At 54.5% G+C, this 22,559-nt stretch overlaps 1 long non-coding RNA gene across 2 annotated transcripts; it reads right to left on the reverse strand.

Moving 5' to 3' along the window:
- Positions 1-6,869: 6,869 nt before the first annotated feature.
- On the reverse strand, positions 6,870-21,165 carry LOC118355628 (uncharacterized). Of its 2 annotated transcripts, none has more exons than XR_004818426.2 (2): positions 20,490-21,165; positions 6,870-11,389 (listed from the first exon to the last, which is right to left on the reverse strand). It is a non-coding gene; the product is annotated as an uncharacterized LOC118355628 (long non-coding RNA). The 2 variants fall into 2 exon arrangements; XR_004818425.2 differs by having other exon boundaries at positions 6,870-11,424.
- Between the last annotated feature and the right edge of the window lie 1,394 nt (positions 21,166-22,559).

Raw genomic sequence — 22,559 nt, forward strand, 5'->3', positions numbered from 1 at the left:
AGCCAGCCCACAGGAAGGTGCCTGGTGGAATGTGGGAGTGGGGTTCTGCTGGGACACCCTTGGGGAGGAGCCTGTGCACTGTTCCTGCAGGTCCACCAGCAGCGGTAGCAGAGACCCAGCCCCCCCCCCCCGTAGGTGCATCCCACTGGACCCTGCTGCCCAGTTTCCCTGTGTTCCCAGTGGAGGAGTAGCAGGGCTCACTCACCTGGGAGGAGGAGATGGGGGCCTTCCTCCAGTCCCTGAGTAGGACCAGGAGTCACGCTGGGAAGCCGTGGGGGAAGCTGGGACCATGAGCAAGAAAGCCTGTGCTCCTGGGCAGCCATGGGGAAGGGAGCAGCCATGGGGAAGGGGAGCGGCCACAGGGAAGGGGAGCAAACATGGGGAAGGGGAACAGCCATGGGGAAGGGGAGCAGCCACGGGGAAGGGGAGCAGCCACGGGGAAGGGGAGTGGCCATGGGGAAGGGGAGTGGCCACGGGGAAAGGGAGCAGCCATGGGGAAGGGGAGCAGCCACGGAGAAGGGGAACAGCCACAGGAAAGAGGAGCAGCCACAGGGAAGGATCCCAGGATTATTATCAATAGCACCCCATGCCCAGATATGTGCTCACTCTCCCATGGTGGTCCTAGGTGCTCTGGCCCCGTGTGACCCCCCTAGCCCTCTCAGGTACTAGATGGGATGACCCCTGCCATCAGGTCTGCTCAGCCCCAGGACTTGGCCCCAATATTGGGGCTGCCCTGACCTCTGAGCCATTTGCCAGCATCCAGCCATGGGCAAGCACCTCAGGCTGCTTTGGGCTGGACGCGGGGCACTGAGCCTCAGAGAGAGGCAACCTCACCAGAAGCAGGGCGGGCCAGGCACCCAGGGAGATGGCCCATACCACGTGAGAGCCCACCACACAACATGCAGGGCGCAGGACCCCTCATCCAACCCCTCAGCAGGACACTAGCAGGCCCCCAAACTCACAGCCCCACACTGCTGGGGAAGGGCCCTGACCCCAGCTGGGAGGAGTTAGCCCAGCCACACTCCAGCCACCTCCAAAGCCACTGCCCAACGGGCAGCTGCCCCAGAGACAGCTGAACAGTTTCCAGGGCCAGCTCAGAAGTACAGAGGCCACCAGGCTTTGCGAGGATTCATGCAGGTGACAGCCTGCCCTGAGCCCAGGATGGGCCAATGCCCAGGCTGGGGCTTCCTATTGCCAGAGGAGCCCCATCCAGCTACCAGCACTGCACACAGCCCTCCAGGGAGCGCCTCCATTGGACACACAGTTTTGCTAACTGGATCCTATTGAGTTCTCCTATTTGAGCACTAGATCCTATTCTGTGGGCCCCGGGGCCCAGACCACCGAGCTCTGCAAACTGTGGCCTCATCACCAGCATTCGGCCTTGTGGCTCCCCCAGGCCCACAGCCATGTCCCTACACACTGGGAAGCACGTGACCCAAACAAGTCCCACTCTGGGGATCAGACTTGCATCATGTCAAGCTCCTGTTGGACTGTAGGGAAAAAGTGTGCAGTTTGGAGCTGGATAGAACTGATCCCCTTCCGAGGCCACTCCCTGTGTGACTTCAACAGACTTCACTTGCCAGGCCTGGCCCCAGCCTAAGGGGACTGTCCCTTCTGAAGTTGGGGGCTGTGAGGTTGCCCACCGCAGGGGTCGAGACCGGAGATCACATTCCCAGTGTGCGCTCAAAATCTGGTGGGAGAGGTGACCGAGGGGACAGTCCAGGGCAGGAGTGCTGGGCAGTAGACAGCCAGGACCCCTCTGAGAACACTGGCCGGTACTTAGGGTGGGCTGCCCACCCCCCTCCCCTGGTGCCAAACCTCCTTCCTTCTTCTAGGAGGTGGGTCCCATCCTGATGGGCAACTGTCTTCGAGAGACAGAGGGTGGGCAAGGCCCACCAGAGACGGCATTTTCAGAGTGGGCTCCCTCCCAGGGCTTCCCAGGAAACATCCCTTGGGGCAGACACACCAGAAAGTCCATGTTCGGCCCCCACAGCAACTCCCGAAGTGCAGAAATGTGCTGTCAGCCAGGAAGCACAGGGGACGTCGTGCAGAGTGACCCTCCCCAGACTGATGTGACTGGAGCTCTTTTCTCCAGGGCTTGCAGACTGGCCTCCCTGAGCAGGTGTTCTGAGTAGGACGCTCGGGACTGTCCGACAGAAGGGGGCTCACAGCTGGTCCGTCTGCGCCTGAGCTGTTCTGTGACATCCTCGTCCCCCAACCCCTGGCCACACTGAGCACAAGAAAGAGCCAAGTGTGGACCTGTCCAACTGCAGGATCTCCGTTCTGTGCAGCCCACCCAGGGACAGGGAATCTAACGTAATGAAGCTGCTCACACCCATGTCCACGTATGGGTCAGAACCAGACGCTCCCCTAAATGGACTTTCCAGAAACAGAGATGGGCTGGCCGTCTTCCCACAGGCTGGGAGGGGGGACATGGAGCACGGTTGACAGACAGAAGGCCCCCAGAGCCCCCTCCCACCCCGACTTCCCTTCTCAGCTGAAGGACTCCCGTGAAGGCACGTCTGTCGTGTAAACGGGCATCTGGAGGGAGAAGGCACTGCCACCAGGTCATCCTGTGGCCTCGGGCCAGCCTCTCCCCTGCAGCCTGGTCCTCAGCCGTGGACACCAAGCTAGACTGGGAAAAGCTGGAAAAGACACACAGCATGAGAGAGCAAGCGATGGGGCAGCCGGTTAACTTCTGTGCCACATTTTAACCCTAAGCAGATATCAGGTTCCTGGCAGGTGACACTTGTGTCCATGTGCCATCTGGACTTGGGCTCAGATGCAATGGAGCACACTCTCCAGGGAGAACTTGGCAGGAGCCCAGAGCCGGAGGGGACAGCAGAGGAACTGTTCCCGGCAGAGGCAGGGGGCAGGGGGGTGCAGCTGAGGACTGACCTAGCCCACCACAAAGACTCGGGTGCCACCAGGCCCCCAGAAGCTGCGCACCCCCAGGACAAGTGCAAGGGCGATGTGGAAGGAGGAACCTTGATATCTCCCGAGAGGGGCCAGGAAAAGTCCTGAAGGGACACAGTCACCGTGAACCAGCACGATTAAGATTCTCCCACGGGTGGGGGTGGCGCCTTCAGAGCCAGTCTGCTCACTGGGCAATGGGGTTCCACCTACGCCCACAGACACGCGCACCTGCTCCTGCTTCGGGGCCCCACGGTCCTCCCCACTGTTATCACTGCTGTTGCTGCCCCTGCCATGGGAGGAGCTGTGTGAGGACGCCAGGAGGGCTCCGCTGGGTTTCGGGGGTCAGGCGTGCCGGGCATGCTGGGCGTCTGGCCCGCCATCCAGACTCTGGGCCCCCTTGGGGGACACACTCCCTCTGGGGCCCAGCTGCCCCCTCTGCAGCAGGAAGGGACCCCCTGAGTGATGCTGAGAGTGCTCCCCACATGCAGCAGGGGCCGGGGTGGGGCTGGAGCCGCCAGGCTGGCAGCGGAGCAGCAGGCATACCGAGGCCTGGGCTGATCCTGGCAGGAGGGAGGAGCCCGAGGACTCCATCCAACCCGCCACCCAGGGCCACCCTCCCTAAGACCCACAGCGGCTCGGCTCTGCCCTGGGCTGGGCTGTGCTGAGACTCAACAGCCTTCTGCCCCACCCAGACTGGCAAAGTGCCACATTGCGGGGCCAGGGTCGGCTTCCAGGACTCGGGGCCAACCAGGAGGAGGGACGAGCTTTGACCAACCAGCCAAGGGACGGTGCCCCTCCCTCCGACCCTGACGGACAGCTCCAAAACTGGGCCTCCCTCTCCACACCTTGTGTGGCCACGGGGGACAGCTCCTGTTGGGCCAGCTCTGCCCACATGCCCCCTTCCGGGTCCCCCACCCCTGCTGGCCTGCAACCCACCTCCTGTTACAGGTCGACCTGAGCACCCCCCATTCATGTGGAAGTCCTGACCCCCAGCCTGTTAGGATGTCACTGTGTGGAGACAGGGTCTTGACAGAGGTGCTCAAGGTAAACTGAGGTCACTAGAGTGACGTCATTCAACCTGATTAGTGTCCTTATAGGAAGAGACCAGGACACAGAAGCACAGAGGGATGCCTGTGTGTGGACACCGGGAGGACACAGCCGTCCGCGAGCCCAGGAAGGAGGCCTCGGGAGGAACCAGCCCTGCCCATACCCTCCGTCTAGGACTCCTGCCTCCACGATGCAGGGATACCCTCGTGTGCTCTGAGCTGCCACCAGGGGCAGACCAATAACTCTTCCAATCAGCCTCGCCTCTGGGGACCCCAGTGCCCTGAGAGGTCTCCACAAAGCCCCAGGCTTGTCTCCCCATTGCTGAGAAAGTTCTGGAAATAGGCCCGGGGTCAGACAAGGCAGGTTCTTCGGGACTGGGTGCTCCTCTCCTGAGCAGAGCAGACGGCCAGGTGTTGCCAGAAGCTTTTCAGCAGCAGGCTGCCTCTGACAGTGCCCTCCTGGGGGGCAGGGGGCAGGTGGCAAGTGCTCCGTGCTCCCCTCCCCCCTCAGGGTCCCACCCCCAGAAAGCCACAAGGACGTTACAGGTCACCTGTCTCCAGCCCCTGCCTCTCCTCCTCCCCAGGATTTCTTTCCCCCAATCCTGCCCACATGGGCCTCCCCAGGGTCTCCAGAGCTGAGAGGGAGGGAGCTTTATTTGTCAGCTCAGGTGCAGCTGCAACGGGGGGCTCTGGGGGTTTTGGGCAGAGTGTGGGTGGGGGCAAGGTGGCGGTACCCTGAGGGAGCAGCCGGCCAGCGCAGGGTCTGAGAGCCCCGTCCTGTCCACCTTGCTGCGCCACCTCCCTGTGGCTGAAAGGTCCTGCATGGGCACCTGCTGCCCACGGGACCTCCCTCCCTGGCTCCCCGTCCCCCCAGGAAGCTGGCCCCCCTCAGCACCCCACCCCAGGCCCCTGATGTTGAGCTGTAGTGCCAAGGCTGAGGATGGAAAGAGGTGCTGGCAGTGAGGGCTGCCCGGGTCTGGCACGTCCCACGTGGGCAGCAGGTGTTAGCCGAGATAGAAATCCTCACCAGCTTGAGCCCGGGCCCACCCACTCCCTCGACACTCTGGCCCAGCCCTCCTCCCCGCACACCTGACCACCTGGAAGCCCTGCCTCCTGCCCTTCTGCCCCCTAAGAGCTCCCTTTGGGTGGGTGTCCCCTCTCGCATGTATGCACTGGCTCTCTTGCTGGCCTCCAGGCTGGAGCAGGCGCCCCTGCTCTCCCCCCATGCAGTGCACCCCGAGGCCTGCCCAGTCATGGTTGCTGCGTCCTCCTGCTGCTCACCGGGTCCCCTGCTGGACTGAGAGCGTGCCCAGAGCCCCGCTGAGCCTCGGGCACCTGTGTGAGCCCAGAGCGAGCAGGGCCCCCGGAGTCAGCGGCTGCACCCAGGCTGCCTTGTAGCTCCCTCCCGGCCGCCGGCTGCCCGGCACCATCAAACCTGGAGGGAGGACTGCCTGGGGCACAGGGCAAAGAGTGCCTCCCTCCTGGGCTTGCAGCTGGCTGTGTCCTACACGCGGCCATCCCTCTGCGCTTCTGTGTCCTGGCCTCTTCCTATAAGGACACCAATCGGGTTGACTGAGGTCACCCTGCATCCTGGGACCTGCCTCCACCACAGGGGGTAGGGAGCACATAGAGGCATCCTGCCCCCTAGGGTGCTGCTCTGGGACCAGAGCCCCGAGGGAGGCAGAGAGTGGGGCAGAGCCACACCCACAGGGACTAGGGGTCCCAGCTCTGGGGGGACGGGGGGCACCAGCACCCTGACTCTGCGAGGCATAGAAAACACAGTGTCCGCAGCACCCGGGTCTCCGTGCAGCACCGTCCCGCGGAGAGGGACTGGAACCACACTTAAATAGGCAAGACGCCCGGGTAGCTCAGCGGTTGAGCATCTGCCTTCAGCTCAGGGAGTGATCCCCGGTGCTGGGATCGAGTCCCGCATCAAGCTCCCTGTGGGGAGCCTGCTTCTCCCTCTGCCTGTGTCTCTGCCTCCCTCTCTGTATCTCTCATGAATAAATAAAAAAAAAAAAATCTTTAAAAATACAATCAATCAATCAATAGGCAAGAAGAACAGGGAATGGGAATTCTGGGAATGGATTCTATTCAGCCAAAATATCTGAGTTGTCAATACCAGGGTGCGATCTATCACGTTACTCGTGAGCCACTTTGCATTTTCTTTACAAAAGTGGTCTTCGAGTCAGGACGTATGCGACCCTTGGAGGGGGGGAGGGTGTTGCTGCGTGGGCTGCGTGGAGCAGGAGGGGCCGAAGACCCCGCTGGCCCACCAGGGGCAAGGACACGAACAGGAAAGACTGCAAAGGCGCTTTTATGAAACGAGAAGCATCTGGTCCACGCGGCAAGCGTGGGAAGGAGGTGTTTCTTGCTCCACTTACTTGGAGCTGGATTTTTCAAGCCCTGAAGCAACAGCCACCCCGCCCATTGCACCCGCTCCGAGGAGGCGTGAGTGCCCCCTGCTGAACGCGCACCCCCCTGAGCATCCTGGGCGAGGTGAGGGTGGAGTGGCACCCCTGCAAGAGGCGGCTAGGGTTCAGGTGGGGGGCTTGGAAAAACAGGCGCAGGGAGTCAGAGGTTCAAGCCGGGACAAACAGGTCCTGGGGCGTCACAGCCACCGTGAATCAGACCCCACTGCAAATGTGAAAGCCACAAAGAGAATAAAACGTTGTGTAAGGATGTGAAGCGGCAGGTGGTAACGAGAGGTAGGGTCCTGGTCATTTTGCCGTATGTACCCACATCGAATCATGACATGTGTCCACCTGAAGTTAGTATCATGTTGTTGGCTGATGCCCAGAGCTGCAGGACCGGGAGGGAACGTCAGAGGTGGGGCTGAATGAGGTCAGGCCAGTGAGGCTCTGGCCTTGAGCACAGAATCATTTAAAACACCAGAAAACTCAGTCATCAAGATTTTTAAAATATGTTTAATGTAATTTTTAAATCAAAGGTAATGCAAAAGTATCCACTCTGGGCAAAATGTCAAATGTTAGGGGAGCCTGGGTGGCTCAGTGGTTGAGCATCTCCCTTTGGTTCAGGTTGTGATCCCGGGGTCCCAAGATCAAGTCCCGCATCGGGCTCTCCACGGGGAGCCTACTTTTCCCTCTGCCTGTGTCTCTGCCTCTCTGTGTGTGTGTCTCTCATGGATAAATTAAGTAAAATCTTAAAAAAAAAAAAAAAAAGAACATTAAATAAATATGGATGGGACCCTGGCCTCCCCCTTGCCCAGCTCCAGTCCCTCTCAGTCTCAGGGAAATCACCCTGGGTTCACCTGAGGGGCCCAGGGCTCTCCCAGCCACCAGTGGGGAAGGGGCCCATTAACTCATGTTGTACCATAAAAGACCCCACAGATGGGGCAGCTAAAACTACAGAACTTGATTTTCTCCATTCCAGAGGCCAGAAAGTCCCAGATCAGGGGGCTGGTGAGTTTGGTTTCTGGTGAAGCCTCTCTTGCTGGTAGAGGGATGCCACCCCCCAGCCATGTCCCCACAAGGCCCTTCCTCAGAGCTTCAACCCTGGGAATACAGGCCAGTAGACGGACCCCAGAGCCTGCCTGGTACCTAGCACCTTTGGCAAAGATGTGGGTGAAGCATGAGTCCACCTGCCCCACTTGCCTACACGAGCCTCGACATCCCCACAGCACAGGACAGGCTCCCCTGCCTCTCTTCAGCAGCCAGGCCCTGGCACCACAGGCGTGACCACCTGCCAGCCCACAAGGCCTTCTGGGTTCAGGGCCAGCAGCAGGCCTATCCTCACAGGGACTGTCTCTGCTCCCATGAGGGTCCCAATGGTCCCAATGGCCTCTGAGCTGCTGGACGTTTGATTTCCGTGATCTGCCCCCCCGATACCCCCAGAGGGGCCTATGGTCACCCAGGAGCCAACCTGGGACAGCCCAAATCATGCAGACCCCCAGCCCATGTCCATGCTGGGGCCAGCTCTGCCCCATGACGCCAGCCCACTGCAGAGATGGGACAGCAGCCTTGGCTTCTCCGGGCACCTCCAGCCAAACAGAACTGATCCCTTGAAACATGTTGCAGGAGGTTCCAGCTGCCTCTTCCCACAAATGTGGCCTGGTCCCGGGTGCAAGGAGCATTCAGCTTACAGTTTTCTCTCCAGGACACATGCTGGTCCCAACCTGGGGCTGCCTCAGAGAAACATTCTTGGAGCTGAAGACAGACAGACCTCTCTCTCTCTCTCTCTCTCTCTCTCTCTCTCTCTCTCTCTCTCAAGTGCTTTCCCAAAATAATTGAAAACAGACATTCGAACAAAAACCTCCACACAATCCTTCAGAGCAGCACAATTCACAATGGCCAAAATTTGAAAACGATCCAGATGTCCCTCCACGGGCAGATGGATAAACACAACAGGACCTGCCCATCCAGCAGAGCATCACTCAGCCGTGGACGAGCCTGGAAACACGATGCCAGGGCAGGAAAGCAGACACAGAGGCCACGTGCTCTATGATTCCTTGCAAACGAAGTGTCCAGAACCAGCCAGTCCCTGGAGAGGAGAGGCCGAGGGGTGGTTCCCAGGGAGGGGAGGGGTGATATGGCTGTTCCGGAGCCAGACACAGAAGGTAGTCCTGGAACATGGTGAATGTGTGAGATGCCACCAAATTGTGTCTTTTAGAAAGGTTTGTATTTATGTTTCATGACTTTTGCCTTGGTTTTTTTTTTTTTTTTTTTTTTTTTTTTAGTGCTTTCACAGTTGGACGGCACTCTCTCTCAGTGGCAGCAGGGAGCCAGCTTGAAGGCTGGGCGGTGTAAAGATCTGGAGAGCTCCAGGTTTCCTGGTGCACTCCAGAGGTCACCATGCACTCCTAGCACTGCAGAGCTGGTCCCCACTGTCCCCCGACACAAAGGACAGAAGTGTGTTCTTCCTTAGGAATTTTTGCACGAAGCTACATTCCTGGCTTGAAGAGGTCTTAGGAGCTCACGTGTGGCAGCAATAAAACATGACCCTGAAGTCTGGGACCCTCTTTCCTTGGGGTGGTGGGGTCTCTGTCCATCTCCCCAGAGCGGGGTGGGCTCTGGCCGCTTCCTCCCTCAGCCGAAACCCGGGCAGCCCTCACCAGATGCTCCTGGAACGCCAGCTCCTCCTGGAAGCTCCCTCTCTGGACCCGGCCACAGCTGGGAGAGGCCCAAGCCCATGGAGAGGCGGATGGCAGGTGCTCCCTGCACTGCAACAGCGCAGCCTCAGTACGGCCCCAGCACTGGCTTGCCCCCAGCAAGGACTCACACGTTATGGTGAAACCATCCGGCTATGTGGCACGCTTCACAGAAGCGGTCACATCCGGGACTCATCGACCGATAGTTGTCCCACGGCTTCCTGTCTCGAACAACCTGAAATTGGTTCGCTATCTAAACACTCACGTCTTACAAATGTCTGAGCTCACCCATGTAAGGACTTGGTGAACGTCAAGATCCTCAGGAAGTACGGATCTGCTGGAAAGGTCTATTGGCCAGAACTTTCCATTACAAGAGGTGGAGACAAGGCAAAGCAGCTTACCCCAGGAAGGAAGTTTCCAGCAGCGGGGAGCTGGGGTCCAGAGACCAAGCAGAGGCTATGGGGCATTTCTGTCTCCCTCCTTCTCTGTCCCTCCCTCTGCAAATGAGCCTTCTCCACGTGGCCACAGGGTTCCAGGTTGGCACGATCCCACATCAGCCACCTAGAAGAGGAAGCTCTCCCCTTCACACGTGCACATGCATGAACACGCATGCACATTAACCACACCACCCATGTAGTGAACCTTTGGATCATAATTTGCATTTCTTTATGACCTGCATACACACACACATGCACAGGTGTGTACACACGCGTGCAGCATCCATGCACACTCATGTGTGCATACATGTGCATGCACACAGACACATACACACTGGATTTTACGACCTGCCTGCATTTGCATCTTAGCCATCTGCCCTCCTCTCCCGACCAGAGCCCTGGATATCAGCTGGCCTGTGAGATTTTACAACCCTAGGCAGAGGGTCTAACTACCATGTCCTAAGAATACTTTCTATGAGGAAGGATGACACACTTTTGTAAAAGACACTTAACAGAGGGAAGCACTTGTGCTGAAATACATTAATATAAAAATTCCTACTCCAGAGAGCATTTTTTAATTATTGCTCTGAAGTTGGGAGCTGTGGAGCTTGGAGAGGGTTTTCCAGGCCTGCCGCATCCTCCCATGGGAGGGCTGGCACCCCGCTGTCCAGCTGTGGGAGCAGGGAGGGTTACTGATCCCCATTGGGAGTTGGATCTCACACTCCTGCCTTTTCCCCATGCCAGCCAGGATTGCACACCTTCATTTATCCTACAAATATTTATTAAGCGCCTTCTGTGTGGCAGATGTGCATCCATCAACCAAAACTCTCCTTTAGGTTGGAACATTTAAACCAATTAATTCTCCTGTTGCCTTAAATCATCACGGTAGACGAGCAACCATGATTTTTGAGTTCCAAGAGACTCTGAGAGGTGGTAGTTCAGTGGGGGAGGGGAGCTCTTTCCTTGATAATAAACATATTTTTACACAAAACTATAAAACCCTCTATATTTCTTCCTGCCAAAATTCATATTGCTACTCTGCTTTTCCTGAAAGATTCACTGAAAGCAGGGTCCCCAGCCACGGCCCTCCTCCCAGTGGGGCTGCATGACTTCCCATGCTGGGGTCCCTGGTCACTGGATGCCAAATGTGGGCAGCAACCCCAGTTGTGACGGCCAGCAGTGTCCTGGACGTGACCACATGTCCCTAGGAGGCCCTACCACTTCCCATCGAGAACCTCTGGTTTAGAGGGAATACTTTTCCTAGACCTTGGATCTTTTTTGAGTCTGGTTAGAGGGATTCATGTACTCGCCATCAGGCCGGTCTTCATAAATCACTTGGCAGAGCACATACCTGGCAGCAAGGAGTCCCATGGGACAGGTCATTTGCACGTGGCAGTGGTTCAAGGCAGGCAATCCCCACCCCATTCACGTCCTCATTTTCCTCATTGTCTCCATCAATATAGGAGAACTCTCTCAGGTTCCCATTTTTTGGCTGAGCTTTATCATTCTTGACACATTTTCAACAGCCTCTTCCACTCACAAGGTTTGGATGAATTTGCTGGGAGGGAAACTTTAAGCTGGGCCTTTTACCTCGAATCTAACCACAAAAGAGCGTTCCTATAAGAGAGTCCCTGGAAACCCGACATGTAGGTCATTTCCACAAGAGGAGGCCCTGGGGTTCGGGCTGGAGTGGACGGCTCACACCTCAGGATACTGGCCTGGCTTGAGAGTTCTGGCTCCTGTGAGTCCTTCTGAAGTTCAGCCTCCTTGTCCTGGAGGAGCTTCCCTCCCGTCTCCATCTCTGTCTCCATCCTGGTACAATTTCTCACCTCCAAGCTTCACAGGGTCCCAGGGGGCACCCAGAGCCAGGAGTCCCCATCTGTCTGTAGACATAGATGATCTTTGAATCACTTTCCTTCTGTGAAGTGTCAGCAAGGAAAAATCATTTGTTTTCCCTCAAGGCTGTTATACAAACAAGCATAATACCAAGCAGCCAGAAAAGAGGAGACATGCCCGGTTCTTTTTTTCTCTTTAAAAATAAAAAACTAAAATAAATAAATAAAAATAAATTTTAAAAAATACATAAAAATCTAGTAAAATGTGTCCTTTTAGTTCACTCTTCTGGATGGGTTTGTTTAAATTATTTGTACTTAATAAATAACCTTAATAAGTTACTCAAAGTAAGTAACCTGGAATTATCACTGGGATGGGGTGGGAGGGTGGGAACTATACCCCTGACACAAGCATCTGGAAAGATTGAAGGTCCCAGGACAGAAAAGATAGCATAGAATGCTAACCAAAGGAAAGCTGCTATAGTAACGTTAGAAAAAAAAACTTTAAAACAAAAAGCATTACTAGAGATAAAGAGAACCACTTCATGCTGACAAAACAATCCATTTATCAGGAATATGTAACAAGTCTAAATTTTTATGCACCTAATAAAATAGTTGCAAAATACATAAAGCAAAACCTTTCAAATAAACAAAGAAAAATAGAGAAACCTATGATCATAATGGGAGATCGTAACATATTAGAACAATCAGACAGAAAATCAGTTCAGATATTGATCAACATAGGGAACGAAATTGACTGACATTTTATTACTTCTTATGACTATAGGGCACATGTCCTTCTCAAATGCTCCCAAAACTTAATCTATAAAGTCTAAAAAAAATGTGAAAGGACTGATATCATGCAGACTATATCGTCTGACTACAATGAATACAATAGATTGTATTTTCCAAAAATGGCTGCAACGCTAGTTCTTTTCCAGAATTTTTCAGAACCTTGGCATTTCCCATTGAGAGAGGAACCTAATTCCCTGTTTTTGAACCTGGTGGGTCTTTGTGGCCAGTGGAACTGATGCTAGGGGACACCTGAGGCAGAGTTTAAAAGTAACACCACTTTCACCTGGCTCTCTCTCAGAAAGATCTCACTGGTAAAACCAGCCATGATTCTATGAGGAAGCTCAGGGCACATGCAGGGGTCCTGTTCTGCCTGAGAGCCCCCAGTGGCAGACAGGATGGACCTTGAGATGATTCAGCCCCAGCCTCTGAGTCCCGCCTACTAAGCTCCACCCAAACTTGGAGTCATGAGCAAAATCAATGCCATTGGCTGTTGTCATTTTAAGACACTGTTTGGGGGGTACTTTGTCAAAAGCAACACATAACCAAAATAACAAAATTAAGCTGGAAACATTTTTTAAATTAATTTCAGAAATGGCCATGCTTGGAAATTACTACAAAATTACTATAAAAATATTTTTAACTGATCATGAAAATTTAATATATCAAAACTTGAAATGCAGGGGCACCTGGGTGGCTCAGCAGGTGAAGCATCTGACTTTGGCTCAGGTCATGGTCCCAGAGTCCTGGGATGGAGCCCTGAGTCGGGCTCCCTCCTCAGTGGGGGGCCTGCTTCTGCCACTCCCCCTGCCTGTGCTCTCTCTTTCTGTCTCTCAAATAAATAAATAAATAGATCATTTAAAAAAAATTAATATGCAGCTTACTTAAGTCATGCCTAGAAATTTATAACCTTAGGAAGTATGTAGAAATAAATAAGAAATGCTAAAAATTGGGATGCCTGGGTGGCTCAGTGGTTGAGCATTTGCCTTTGGCTCAGGTCATGATCCCAGGGTTCTAGGATCAAGCCCCACATCAGGCTTGCCCACAGGGAGCCTGCTTCTCCCTCCGCCTGTGTCTATGCCTCTGTGTGTGTGTCTTTTATGAATAAATAAATCTTAAAAAAAAGAAAAGAAAGAAATGCTAAAAATTGATGACTAAGCATTCATTAAAAAAAAAAAAAAGACTTGAAAAAAAGAGTAAACTAAGTCCAAAGAAAGTGGAAGGCATAATGGAAATAATAGAAATGAATGCACTAGAAAAGCAGTTCATAGAAAGTGTTAACAAAGTCAAAACACTTGGGAAGAAGAAGAAGAAGAAGAAGAAGGAGGAGGAGGAGGAGGAGGAGGAGGAGGAGGAGGAGGAGGAGGAGAAGAAGAAGAAGAAGAAGAAGAAGAAGAAGAAGAAGAAGAAGAAAGAAGAAAGAAAGAAAGAAAGAAAAGAAGAAGAAGAAGAAGAAGAAAGAAGAAGAAGAAGAAAAGAAGAAGAAGAAGAAGAAGAAGAAGAAGAAGAAGAAGAAGAAGAAGGAAGAAAAAGAAGGAAGAAGAAGGAAACTGATAAACCCATAGTGAGAAGATCAATACTGAAAACAGAGGGAAGGTAACCAAATACCAAAAATGGAGAGGGGCCATTGCTTCAAATCTCATAGAGTGCCAAAGATCCACAGTGATATTACACCCAACTTTAGGCCAAAAGGCTTGAAAACTACATTAAATGGACACATTCTATGAAAAATGAAACTTGCCAAAACTGATACAAATGTACATCCTGAATATTCCTAAAATTCCTCTAAAAAAGAAGCTTTTAAAAGAAATCCACAAGCTTTTTCAAAGACAGACCAAGGAACACAAAGGTGAAGACTTCCTCCTACCTGGTGTCAGGACAGCAAATGAGACCACGTGGTACTGGTGGGAGGGTGAGCACATCCATCAGGGGAAGGCCATAGAGAACGCAGACGCAGACATAAAACACACATGACCAACTGCTCTTCAACAAAAGTGCCAGGGCAACTTCACAAAGAAAGGACAGCATTCTCAAAAAGTGAGAAGGCCAGGACTGTTAGCTCTACCCATATGCCAAAAGAAAGAATCTTGACCTACATCTTGAACCACCTACAGGAGTTAACTTGGAGTGGGTCATAGACCCAACGTAAAATTTTAAACTCCAACCTCCTTAAGAAAACATAGGAGAGAATCTTAACGGCTCTGGCAAAGATTTCTCAGGTCTGACTTCAAAAGCATAAATCATAAAAGAAAAATATTGCAAAATACACTTCATCAAAAAACGAAAAATGTCAGCTCTTCTGAACGTACTGTTAAGAAAGCGAAAAGAGGAGCCATAGACCGGGGGAGAGGGGAAATACTGGCAAAACACGTAGCTGATAAGAGACCCGTATCCAGGATGTAAAAGAACTTCAAAGTACGAATGAAAACAAAACAAAAAAAAATTGTTAACTTCAGAAGTGGGGGAAGATTCACTAAGGAATAAGAATAGAAATGAATTCCATTCAGATAAGCGCACAGAACGAGACTCAGCATCTTTCGTCCTTAGGAGACACAGCCTGGGACCACGCTGCGATGCTGCTGCACACGGCTCAGAATCATCGAAACCCCCGCACGTGTGCGCTGACCATCCAGAGAGCAGAGGAGAGCATGGAGAGACTAGAACTCTCACTGCTGGTCGGAACGCAGCTACCGGAGCAAACAATTTGGCGATTTCGTAAAAATGTACCCAACGACCCAATGGTTTCACTCTTTGCTATCTACCCGAGAGAGGGAAACACCGGTCCATACCATGTTCCGTACAGTTTATGGCAACACTGTAGCAGCCTGAAACTGAAAACCACCCAAATGTCCATCAGCCGGTGAACGACAAACCTACCGTGGTACATCAGCAATTGACTATCCAAAACTTAAAAGGAAAAAATCAGTAGGAAATGCAGAATCGTGGATGGATTCCTAATGCATTACGCTAAGCGGAAGAAGCCATACTCAAATGGCTGCGTAATTGCCCCAAATTAGACTGTCCGTCAGCTGCTGAATGAATAATTAAGACAGTAATTAAGTAACTGAGACAACGTGGTTTGGCAATAGAAGATGGAGCTTAGAAACAAGTCTTTGCCTAAGTGGGTACTTGATTTATGACAAAGGTGGCATTGCAGAACATTGGAGAGGAAGTATTTCTTCAGTTAGTGGATCTGGACAAAGAAATATTCATAGTTTTAAAAATGTATGTCATCCGTAATTCACACAGTGTGCACAAAAACCAGTCCCACGTGGCCTGTAGCACTTAAACGCGAAAGGCAAAAATATAAAGATTTTAAAGGATGATAGGAAGAGGGATGCCTGGTTGGCTCAGTGGTTGAGCATCTGCCTTTGGCTCAGGTCACGATCCCAGGGTTTGGGATCAAGTTCCACACTGAGCTCCATACGAGGAGCCTGCTTCTCCCTCTGCCTATGTCTGTGCCTCTCTCTCTCTGTGTCTCTCATGAATAAATAAATAAGATCTAAAAAAAATTTTTTTTAAATAAATCAGTGAGAAAAAGATCATCGACACAGTGTACACATGGACAAGAGACTCAAATGGGGTCTTTACCCAAGAGCGCTTCTGACAACCACAGACCCACTTGAGAAAGCGCTGGACATTTCTAGGAATCGCAGAGGGGAATGTTTCAGGGGCGGGAACACATCGCATCCGCTGGGGGCACTGAAGACAAAGAGGCAGCAGTAACAAGTGTCAGTAAGGATGCAGGTCTGCTGGGACCCCCCGCCCTGCCTGGCCAGTGGGAGTGTGAGTGGTGTGACCCCTCTGGAAAGCTGGCAGTGGCTACTCGCAGTAAGGAAGTGCCTGCTGTGCTCCCCCAAAGTGTGCGAGCATGGGGACGTGTGCTGGAACATTCATAATCTGTCCGGTAGAAGAATAATGGATGAATTGTGACGTTTATGAAATGGAATTGGACAGAACTCAACAACTAATCCTTTAAAAAATGTGATTAGGGCAGCCCCAGTGGCTCAGCGGTTTAGCGCCACCTTCAGCCCGGGGTGGGATCCTGGAGACCCGGGATTGAGTCCCACATCCGGCTCCCTGCATGGAGCCTGCTTCTCCCTCTGCCTGTGTCTGCCTTTCTCTCTCTCTATGTCTCTCATGCATGAATAAATAAAATTTCTTTAAATAAATAAATAAATAAATAAATAAATAAATAAATAAATAAATAAATAAATAAATAGATTAAAAATAGTGAAATGCTCTGCATGTATCTTCCAGCATCATACTTTTTCTTACAGAGAGCAGACTCAGATTTAAATCTGGTAATGGCAGGTGGGTTGGCCAGTGGCCAGACGATTGAGGTGTCCTTGGCTGGGACAGCTCCTTCCTGCCCTGGGGTCAGTAACGCATCATTCTCCCAGCCTGGGGGGGGTCTTCTTCCCACGGGGGTCTCAGAGTTCCGAGACCAGCAAGATCAGCAAGCTCCAACGTGCATGGACACTCAAGCCTCTGCCCACATCGCATTTGCTGACACCCATCAGCCCAGGCAAGCCACATGGCCAAGCCCAGAGTCAAGGGGTGGAAAGAGACCCCAGTTCTGGGTGGGAGGAGCAGCAAAGTCACCTTGAAAGGAGCAGGTATATGGGGTAGAAGCAATCACCACCCTCATTTGCAATCTCCCCCACCCCCACCTTGGGGTTTGGCTTAGGCGACAGTGTGGATGGGTGAGGATGGGTGACAATGGGAATGGTGAGTGATGGACAAGGAGCTGGTCCGCTCGGGGTCATTTTCAGTCCCAGATACCTGCTGGGCACCTAATGCTCGACTCCATTTCCCAAGTGGCTAACCTTTTATTACCCAGCATTCCTTCTGGATGTTGGCCTCTCCCTACAAGGCCATCCACCCTCTAAGCTAGTTGATTGGAGTAGACACCTGACCCAAGCACAGCCAGCCAGCCCCAGAGCGGTCTCTGACCTGTGACCTGTGACTGGGAGTCTGGGTTGGAAAAACGACCCCTGCCAGCCAGACTCCTTCCCCAGGAGCTGAGTTGGAGCAGTGAGGACAGAGCTGCTGGTTGTGGGGGAGCCCAGGGGACCAAGCGTCTGGGATGCAGCAAAGGCTGGCGGCAGCTTTTTGAGAGAAGCTGGTCAAAGTGAGCAATGACCTGGGACAGCGGCCCAGAGAGGCCACAGAGCTGTTGTAGGATAAAGCCTGATGCATCTGCACAGCCAGCCCTGGGGCTCCATCCAGGAGAGAGCATTGCACCCTACAGAAACAAACACCCTGCCACTGGAGCCCATTTGAACAACGTTGTGCTCCCTCGTCCTCCGGAGTGACGGTGGTGGTCTCCCAACTGTCCTGGACCTCGCTCCCATCACCTGGATTTATTATCCAAGCAGCCAGCTGACCTTTCTAGAACACAAACAAAAACCTGCCATTCTCCTTCCCAAAATGTTCTTACAACCATAGACCTCATCAGAAATCTGACACTCGACCACTGCGCCGGATGCTTCCCCTCCACCTCTGTCCACCATCCTCTCTCCCTGCCCTTGGATTCTGGGCTCCCCTCCCCCTGGTTGGGATCATCCAATGGGGGCCAGAGGAAGGAGGTGGGTTATACATCACCCCTCCCCCTTCCGTGCACCCTTGTCACTGATTGAAAGTTTACTACTAACCATGATGTCACATAGGAACAGTGGCCCCTGCCGGTGGCCATCGCCCATGGCCCTGGTGCCACCAGACCAGCCGGTTGGGGAGCCCTGGCCAGTCCCGGGGTCACTCTTGCTCCAGATCCCCACAGCCCAGCCCTGTCCTGGGTGCTTCTCTCCCTGCTTCCAGCTGAACTCTTTCACTACAGAAAAGTTCGGGCCTCCAAGGGAGTACAAGGAGGTTAGAAACGGTTGCCCATCCTCAGTGCTTTTAGGTCTCTTTTGTACAGATCCACTACCTTTTAGATTTTCCACAAGAAGCCCATATTGCTTTTATAAGTTGGGGAATAAAATTCAAATATTTTAGCAGACTAAAGATCAAATCCTTCCCCCCACCCTACCCCTGAGAAAGATGCCCACTCTGGAGGATGGCCCTCTGGGCCCTGTGAGTTGGCACACAGCAGTGCTGTCCAGGAGGATTTCACTTCTGCAGACATGAAAAGTAATCCAGGGAGAATTTGGGAGAAAGGTTTGAGTCACCAGGCAGGTTGTGGGTGTCAGGTGCAATGCGGGGCTTGATGAAATCACCCCAGGACTCATTTCCCAAAGTGGGCCATGATGGCTGTCCTGTGTCATGGGAGTGGGAATGGGGGTAGGGGGTGCTTGCAGCACAGCCTGCTGCTGAGTGGGGTCTGGTCTGTAGGAAGCAGCAGGAGCACGGACTCACAACAGGTTACCATCGACGTGGAGTCGGTTCACGGAGCTGGGGAGGGGGCTGAGCGTGCGGGAGGCCGGCTGCACCATGCAGCTGGTCCGTCCACCATGGGTGTCCTGGCGCTAGGAGGGAGCCTGCACCGTACGTGTCCACTGCCCCTCTAATGAGTGTGCAAAAGAAAGGAATGACTAGAACAGCTGTCTGGGAGGGCGGGTGGCTCTGTCCCTGCTTCTGAGCCCTGGGGACCACCTGCGGGCAAAGCTCCTTCCTCACCTGGTTGCTTAGCTTCCACATAAAAAATCAAACCCAGCCTGTCTCCCCGCCACAGAAAGGGTACCAACTTCACCTGGATGGTAACCGCCCCTGTGCTCTCTTCTTCCTGGAGCCTCAACCAGCCCAGAAGCTAAATTCCCAGTAGGGCTGGCCCCTTGCTCTCCCAGGGGTCCCCAGCACTCCGCAACAACAGAGGCTGAGTGGGCAGTGCCCGCAGGCGGGGCAGCCTCTTGGGTTGTGGCCCAGGGAGGCCGGGTCCCCTGGGGCCAGCTCAAGGGGGCAGCCCCACGGCTGGTGGGTGTCTACCTATCTGGGCGTTAGGACAACCGGGAGCCCCGAGGCCCACCCCAGGGCTTCCGATCTGATTGACCTGTCAAGGGCAAGACTGGCCGGGGGCAGAGCCGACCCTGGGGCAGATTCTGTGCACACAGGAGCCCCGGGGGACAGCTGTGAAGGCTGGAAGTCACGCCCCCACCCCCCACCAGGCCCACTGCACCTGCCCCTCTAGGGCGGCACCGGCCCACCTGGGCGGGGGTCCCAGTGCAGCTGCTGAATCAGAGCTCAAGGGAAGGAGGGGCTTTAGAACTTCCTAAGTGTGTTCAGGTCTCCAGCCTCGGCCACTCTGTTGCCCTGTGTGGGTGGCAAGTCCTTCACAACCGGGGCCTCTTTTCTTTAGCGGCCCGAATGCCACTCTGCAGCCCCGAAGAGGCCCCAGGGGGGAAGACCCCATGTTTCCCCGAGGGGTCTGTCCAACACACTGGAGGGGGCAGGGAGGACCCTTCGGCCCGCCCCAGCCTGAGGTCACAGGGCTGGTGTGCCACCCCCAGGGCCACTTTGCACAACAGGAGGGCAGTTTTATAAAAGCTAAACCTGCAGCAATCGTGTGACCAGCAATTCCACCCCCGAGTGTGAACCCAGGAGAAGTTACTGTGACCTGTCATGGCAGAGCTCACAGCGACCATGTTCATAAGAGCCCCAAGTGGGAAGCAGCCTGCGTGTGGGCAGCCAAGCACGTTCAAGAACTCTGGTCTTTCCGGCGCTGCCAGACACACAAGAAGGAACCCGCTTCTGACACACCTGATGAGGGCGCGACGTCTCAAAAATAGCACCGCAGGTACAAGAAGCCAGGCACAAGAGAAGAGCCCCGTGCCGTCCTATGGACAAGCTTCTAGAACCCGCGAAGTGACAGAGGGCCTCAATGGCACCTGCTCTCCAGACAGCTGCACCAACACCGTGCGTTCCCACCGGCGGCGTCCGAGGGTTGCAGCTGCTCCGCGTCTGTGCCGGCCCCTGCCCTCACCCCTGGTCCCAGCTGTCGCCACCGCGGGATGTGCCCAGCAGTGGCTGTCTGGGGCTCACAGGGGTCCTCTTAACACCGGAATCGAATTGTGATCCTCCCTCGTCAAGACTCTCCAAAATCCTCCTGGCCAAAGCAGTGACAATTCCAAAAACAACAACAACAGAAGTGTTAGGAACTAAGTACGACACATAAAATCAGTCATGAGTCCGGGCTTGCACAGACACATGGAAGGGAAAACGGAAAGCCTGTCTCTGCAGAACGACAACTGATAAAGACAGATGATGGAATTGGGAAAACCACCATCTGACAATCATCGGGGTCCTTTTTTTGGGGGGGGGCGGAGAATTGTCAGCAGGTAGCGACAGCAGTGGGCAGAACTGTGACCAGAAGCAGGATGTTGACATCGCCCCCGAGTACCCGTGTCCCCACCCAGATACTTACTTACTCAGGCCCGGAGGGGAAAGCATTTTCAGGCTGCAGGATCCCCCTGACACTGCCCTGGACAGACGGCCATGCCTGCTGGAGGGACCAGGACACAAACCTGCTGACACATCAGAAAGAAAACCCATCGGGGCTTGCCCCACCTGAGCTCTTCAACACCGCCAGGGTCATGAGGACAAAGACCAGCAAAGGAGCGGAATCAAAGTGGGCTGGGGCCGGGGGCGGGGGGATTGAGGGCACCCACAGCCTCTGAGCCTCCTGGGGCACACGACCTGCTTGTGTTTGCCCCAAAGGATGAGGCCGGGACAGCTGGTGCCAGCTGAGTGCGGTGTGCAGGGCAGATAAAGGGGCTGCACAGGCATGAACGTGTTCCCGTCCACCACTGTGAACGTCCTGTCCCCCGACCCAGGGGACGGTCCCATGCACAGGGAAGGCAGGGTCTCAACTCTCCGGGGAACAGCAGTGAGGGGGTGGGAGGAAGACGCAGGTGCACCACGAGGCTCGTATCTGGGAAGGTCCGGGTTACGGTCTAAGCGACAGGTGTGTCCTCCTTTCACAGCTTCTCTCTGTATCTAACATTATTTCAAAATCAAAATTTATTAAAATAAAACCTCCAAATGGCATCATATGGCTCTTAGAAACCAATCAAGGCCTGCTCTTTCCTGGCCCTGGCCACCTTTCCTGCCTCCAGCCTCCTCCCTCCAGCCTCCTGCCTTCACCCTCCTGCCTCCAGCCTCCTGCCTCCAGCCTCCTGCCTTCAGCCTCCTGTTTCCACCCTCCTGCCTCCTATCTCCAGCCTCCAGCCTCCAGCCTTAAGCCTCCTGCCTCCAGCCTTCAGCCTCCTACCTCTAGCCTCCTGCCTTCAGCCTCCTGCCTCCTGCCTTCAGCCTCCTGCCTCCTGCCTCCAGCCTCCAGCCTTCAGCCTCCTGCAAACCAGCCTCCTGCCTGCAATCTTCTGCCTTCACCCTCCTGCCTCCTGCCTCCTGCCTCCAGCTTCCTGTCTTCAGCCTCCTGCCTCCAGCCTCCTGCCTGCAATCTTCTGCCTTCACCCTCCAGCTTCCTGCCTCCAGCCTCCTACCTCCAACCTCCTGCCTTCAGCCTCCTGCCTTCAGCCTCCTGCCTCCAGTCTCCAGCCTCCTGCCTGAAGTCTCCTACCTCCAGCCTTCAGTCTCCTGCCTCCAGCCTCCTGCCCTCAACCTCCTGCCTCTAACCTCCTGCCTCCAGCCTCCTGCCTTCAGCCTCCTATCTTCAGCCTCCTGCCTTTACCCTCCCACCTCCAGACTCCTGCCTTCAGCCTCCTGCCTCCTGCCTCCAGCCTTCAGCCTCCTACCTCTAGCCTCCTGCCTTCAGCCTCCTGCCTCCTGCCTTCAGCCTCCTGCCTCCCGTCTCCAGCCTCCAGCCTTCAGCCTTCAGCCTCCTGCAAACCAGCCTCCTGCGTGCAATCTTCTGCCTTCACCCTCCAGCTTCCTGCCTCCAGCCTACCTCCAACCTCCTGCCTTCAGCCTCCTGCCTCCAGTCTCTAGCCTCCTGCCTGAAGTCTCCTACCTCCAGCCTCCAGCCTCCTGCCTTCAGCCTCCTGCCTCCAGCCTCCTGCCTGCAATCTTCTGCCTTCACCCTCCAGCTTCCTGCCTCCAGCCTACCTCCAACCTCCTGCCTTCAGCCTCCTGCCTTCAGCCTCCTGCCTCCAGTCTCTAGCCTCCTGCCTTCAGCCTCCTGCCTCCTGCCTTCAGCCTCCTGCCTCCCGTCTCCAGCCTCCAGCCTTCAGCCTTCAGCCTCCTGCAAACCAGCCTCCTGCCTGCAATCTTCTGCCTTCACCCTCCTGCCTCCTGCCTCCTGCCTCCAGCCTCCTGCCTTCAGCCTCCTGCCTCCAGCCTCCTGCCTGCAATCTTCTGCCTTCACCCTCCAGCTTCCTGCCTCCAGCCTACCTCCAACCTCCTGCCTTCAGCCTCCTGCCTTCAGCCTCCTGCCTCCAGTCTCTAGCCTCCTGCCTGAAGTCTCCTACCTCCAGCCTTCAGTCTCCTGCCTCCAGCCTCCTGCCCTCAACCTCCTGCCTCCAGCCTCCTGCCTTCA

This window comes from Canis lupus, chromosome 9, assembly GCF_003254725.2.
Source record: "Canis lupus dingo isolate Sandy chromosome 9, ASM325472v2, whole genome shotgun sequence".
Lineage (NCBI taxonomy): Eukaryota > Metazoa > Chordata > Mammalia > Carnivora > Canidae > Canis > Canis lupus.